Raw genomic sequence first — 6,000 nt, 5'->3', positions numbered from 1 at the left:
GCTCACTGCTCTACAGGTACAATGATACAAGCAAAGTATAATTGTACAAGTTACGGGTAGATAACTACTTTATAAGTAGTTTTGTATAACCTTTTTAGTCTTTTGAAGTGTCATACCAGTAATAACGTTATGCCTTATTAGCAGCAATAATTCATTTTGTCTACAAATAAAGAACATATTTACACTGCATCATGTAAGTCCACAAGTCTAATGTTTATTTCTGCTTTACAGCAGATATTGATTTCAAAAGGCTTTTTAGTTTAAAGTTTATTATTTTTTGAAAATTTTATTTATTTTGTGTGTGTGTTTGTGTTTGTTTGCTTGTTTGTTTAATTCATATTGTCATTTAAAGGGCTATAGCTGGCATATGGCTGAATGGCAATGTATGCATATGATTCATTGAAGCAGTGATTTATTTAAATAAATTGTTTTTTTTGTTTTTTTTTTTTTTCATGAGCAGAGTTGAAAAATAATATTTCAATAAGCTCATTATTACATTTAGGTACTTTGGTAGGATTCGGTGATGATGTCATTGGAAGGAGTCTAGGTTAGAAAGTTCAGAAGTCTGATGTGATGATGATAGGGTTTCGATTTTATTTTTTCTTGTAATTGATTATGTATAAAAATATTACATTAAAAGTTTGCAGACAGTCCAAATCAAAGCTTGTGAATGAAATATATCCAGTCTTCAAGGACATCCAAACTTTTAGCCCAGACATTTTAGTTTCAACTGATACTTATAAAAAAGTCATTTGTGAATGGAGACAAAGAAAACAGTATCATGATTGCCATTTTAAGTCACTGTGTTGGAAATGTTTATGACAAGGTATTGGCATGGAGGTTGTTGGAGGGGTGGAGTCCAAGAGTTGCCCCATGGTGGACATAGTCTGCCCTAGCTAGATGCAAGGAAAACACTGCAGAGACCATCAGCCACATGTATGGTACTGTTGTAAAAATATTCAAGAAAGGAAAGAAAATGTCAGACAGGCAGATGAAGAGGGAACAAAAAGTGTGAGAACAGAACAGACAATGCCAAGGTCAGAGCAAGAGGAGAGTAGTTGTGTCTGCAGTGAAGGAGTGAAGATAAGCATGTGTAGCATGTGTCCTGGTATAATCTAGGATAGAGTTAATTTTCTTCCTAGTAGCTGGTAGGGTGCTATGTTTTGGATTAGGATAAGAAGAGTGTCAATAACACACTGATGTTTTAATTGCTGCAGAGCAGTGCTTAACACTAAGCCAAGGACTTTTCAGCTTCTCACTCTGTCCTGCCAGAAGGCAGGCTAGGGGTGCAGCAGGAGCTGGGAGGGGACAGACCCAGGACAGCTGACCCAAACTAGCCAAAGGGGTATTCCATATCATCTGACATCATGCTAAACAATATATAGGGGTGGAGAGCCACGGATAGGCTCAGGGTTAGGCTGGGCATGGGTCAGCAGGTGATGAGCAATTGCACTGTGCATCACTTGTTTGTACATATTGTTAGTAGTAGTACTATTATAATTTATTTATTTTTTCCTGTCTTAATGAACTGTCTTTATCTCAACCCACAAGCTTCATTTTCATGTTTCTTTCCCCAGTCACAGAGAGGAAGGGGGGAGGGTGAGCAAATGGCTGTGTGGTGCTTAGCTGCTGGCCAGGTTAAACCACAATAGCATGAGAAAGAATGAAGGAAATGTCAGTTTTAAGATTTGTCTGTGGTAGCGTTGCCTTCCTATAAGTACTCTGTGCAGTATTTTTTATTGTAACCACAATCAAAGAATGATATAAAAATATTTGAGCATGTCCAAATGAGGACAACAAAAGTGGTGAAGGGTCTAGAGGGGAAGATGCATTAGGAGTGGCTGAAGTTGCTTGAGTTGCTTGGTTTGTTCAGCCTAAAGAAGAGGAGACCGAGAGGAAACCTTGTCACACATAATCTACAGCTTCTTCAGAAGGGGGAGCAGAGGGGCAGGCACTGATCTCTCCTCTCTGGTGCCAGTGACATGTTATGAGGGAACAACATGAAAGTGTGATGTGGAGGTACAGGGTGTTAAGGAAAAGATTCTTCACTGAGAGTGTGCTTGGGCACTGGGACAGGCTTCTCAGGGAAGGTGTCATGGAACTGAGCCTGTCAGAGTTCAGCATGCATTTGCACAATGCTCCCAGACATATGGTTTGATTTCCACTCTGCGTGGAGCCAGGTATTGGATTTGGTGATCCTTGTGGGTCCCTTCTAACTCAGGATATTCTACATTTCTGTGATTGTGTTTCTGTTTTCAACAACCCCAATTAGAAATTACATTTTTCTTTTAATTGGTGGTAATTTTATTTTCCCCAAACAGTATCTATTTTTCCTACAACAATAACTGGTATACAATCTCTTTGTCTTTATCTCAGTCCACAAGCTTTCTTGATCCTATTTTCTTCCTATCATGCTGCTGAGTCACAGGGAGGAGTGAGTGTGTGGCTGGGTGGGCATTGGCTGTTAGCCAGACTAACCCAGCACGGTCAGACTCACGGTCTCTAGAGTCTAATGCACTTGAACATTAAATTAGATAATCAGAATTATCAGAATCAAAAAGGAGAAGGTCTACTGAAAATTTTCTCACTGAAATCTGAGATTTTAGTTGCTTTTGTGTAGAGAAAGCTTTCTGTTCCATATTAAAACTCAAATCTTTAGATCTGGTATATAAACAACAAAAAATGGAAATGAATAATCATAAGAATATCAGGCCTTTCAAACAGAAATGTTCCAGATGTCAAGAGATTGTTTTATGTTCTTGTTTCTTTTTAACCTCTCAAGAGTTTGTCTACATATTTCATATTTCTCGATTATATTTCTCAGTAAAAAATGTTATTCATAATGTGCATTCCATATATAATATATATATTTTTTTTACCTTACAACACTTTATAACAAAGTATATTTATTTATTTATTAAAATTCTGCAGTTTGCAGTATAATGATGAGAAATAGTGTACTTCATACACTTCTAAGAAAAATAAATAAATAAATAAATCCAGGATTTTTTTTTTTCCAAAGTTAGTGAATTACAAATTTGACTTATGCACCAGTGATATTGATTCCTTTGATGTTTACTCTTTTTCTTCAGATTTTTATATCTGAGGGAAGTTTCTGAAAATATTTAACCTGTTTTGTTAAATTTTCCTCTTTCTTCATTCAGAAAAGCATATACATAATATAGTCTGCTTTTGCGATTTAAACATTTACCTTTCTTTCCAAACTAAGGTACTGCGAAGAAGTTTTCTTTTTTATTATTATTATTATTTTTAAGAATTTCATGCATCTTTAGCATGCTAATAGTGCATGTTAGTGCATGGCACTGTATGCTGAAGAATGCAATAAAGAACAAATGAAAGACCACTACCACATGGTATGAAAATATTTATTTTTTTTTACTTTCTAAGCTAAAAGAAGCTTAAAGCAAGAAGCTTGAGAACATTTCAAAAGACAGAAATCTGCTAAATGACTTTGGAAGACAAAGAAACAGTAGAAAAGTTGCATTTCAAAAAGCATCAAAAATAGTTGTTTAAAATATATGTATATATATTTTATTATTTTATTTTATTTTATTTTATTTTATTTTATTTTATTTTATTTTATTTTATTTTATTTTATTTTATTTTATTTTATTTTATTTTATTTTATTTCATTTTATTTTATTTTATTTTTATTTTATTTTATTTTATTTTATTTTATTTTATTTTATTTTATTTTATTTTATTTTATTTTATTTTATTTTATTTTATTTTATTTTATTTTATTTTCTCCTCTCTGCTTCTGTTCCTTTTCTCCTCTTCACACATAAGATCCATTGAGAGCCCAGCCTGGATGTAGTCATTAACTATAGAGAATGTTCCTAAGGAACTAAACTTCATGTGGAAAATGAAAAGTGATTTCAGCCTTGGAAATAAGTGTCATCTCCAAAAGTTGTGTCTTGTGCTAGTTTCAGAAGCATTAAAAGCAAAGTTAATGCAACTAGATTAGTCAGAATGACATGTAACCCACCGATTAGCAACTATTACCATTGCAAGGTTGGAAAGATCTGAGCTAGAAACTACTTCAAACATGAAAAATTGATAATGTTCTACCAAACAAAGGATAAAAGAGAATTTAGGGATCAAAGAAAATAAGTAAGTCTTTTCCTTTCCTGCACGACCCCTCTACCTCCACCCTCTACCCCTCACCTTACCCTTAAAGAAAAGAAAAAATAGCATGACAAAAAACTAAAAGCAAAATAAAGCTTCTCAGGTCATCATTAATTTAAGAATCTGTAATGAAACAGCTAGCGTTGCCCTGGAGCATAAAAGGCGAGAAATGCATTTTTACATTTTAACAACTTCTGCAGTCAGGCAGAGATAGTTCCAACAGCTAAAAACCCTGAATATATCCTGAAAAGATCCCCACTGCTCAGGCAGAATTACATGAATGAGGAAGCATCAGAAAAGAAAGAGGTTGTTAGTTTTTTGTGTATACAAATTCAGCTGAAAGTATCCTCTAGTTTTATGTTTTCTAATGTCAAACTGATTATGTATGCTAGAAAATGATACAGTAACAAAAAGAAAGCAATGATTTTTCTGAACACAAATATTTATAAATGATGTACCTGTCCAAAAGCTTTAGTAATTATGTCCAAAACAATATAGATGGTGGAATGTCTTATATTGTTGTAATAGGCTTTTCAATTTAAATGGCTTAAGATTTTATAATCTTCTTATTACAATTACCAACATCATCACAAATCTGATTTATACCTTATCTATATATAATAAATATATAGATATATTTCTCCTTCTCCTTCTCCTTCTCCTTCTCCTTCTTCTTCTTCTTCTTCTTCTTCTTCTTCTTCTTCTTCTATAATATATATGTATGCACATATTTCAAATAACATACAAGCAAACACATTGTAATTTAGTGTTGAAACATCTAAGTAAGAGTAGAAGTCTAGAGAGGGTAGCTAATACATTAAAATTCTTTATCAGTCTTTCCTGGCTTCAGATGTCTCCATTGTTTAGAGGATGTATTCTTGCCTCAGTGAGGTCAAAAGTAAAGGCTTAAGATTGATTCTTCAAAATAATTAATACAAGTATATCTAATTTTAATGACTCATTGAAAAATCTTAATTATATGGTTATATGTTTTACATTGTATTTTTACTCATGTTTCTTACTCTATGGTCATGTAAAATTACAGTTCTGAAAACTATTCCTTAGTTTATGAATAAACCATTTATAATTTTGATTAGAGTTGCAGAATGATCGTTGCAATAAATAAATAAATAAAATAGAATTTTCTATTTTACAGTCTTAGACCATAATAATAATAATAATAATAATAATAACAACAACAACAACAACAATGATAATTATAATTATAATTATGAAGTATGAAGCCAAGAAAAATCCAGCAGAAGCTTTGAGTAATCCTTGGACCCTTTGTTTAAGCTGAAGATGAAATTTCAAGGATGGGTGAGAAAATAAAATAAATAAACGCTGACATTCAGCAACAGTGTTATGAATGCAAAGTACATTACAAATCCTTTTAACTGGGTGTGCGGAACAGAGAATCAGAAGCTAACATGGATAATGAAAGCATTGTAGTATAGATATTGATTTCAAGAATAAGCACAGTTTAGAGTATAGTTACAGTTCCAGTGTTCAAATTCTCTCTCTATTTTTTTATTTTTTTATTTTTTGGGGTGGGTAGGAATTCTAGTAGCAATACAACTGGTTCCCATTGCAAATTTACAGTTTAACCTATAACTTCTGTTTTGCAAGTTTATAAAGCAGAAGTGAGCCACTTTTACTCTAGAATGTGTCGTCTATATGAATTTAGTAATTGCACTGGCGATACAACACAATACAAAACAGTACAATACAATAAAATACAGTAATTATTCATTCAAATGACTGAATAAAAACTCTGATGTTTATCTCCATTCAGATTTGTCTGTGTGGTTGGAATAATCTCATGAAGAACTCAAAGAAAGTATAATAGAC

This window comes from Netta rufina (genome assembly GCF_964035555.1).
Source record: "Netta rufina genome assembly, chromosome: Z".
Taxonomy (NCBI): domain Eukaryota; kingdom Metazoa; phylum Chordata; class Aves; order Anseriformes; family Anatidae; genus Netta; species Netta rufina.
The sequence above is the reverse complement of the archived record's forward strand: the minus strand, read 5'-3'. Positions refer to the sequence as shown.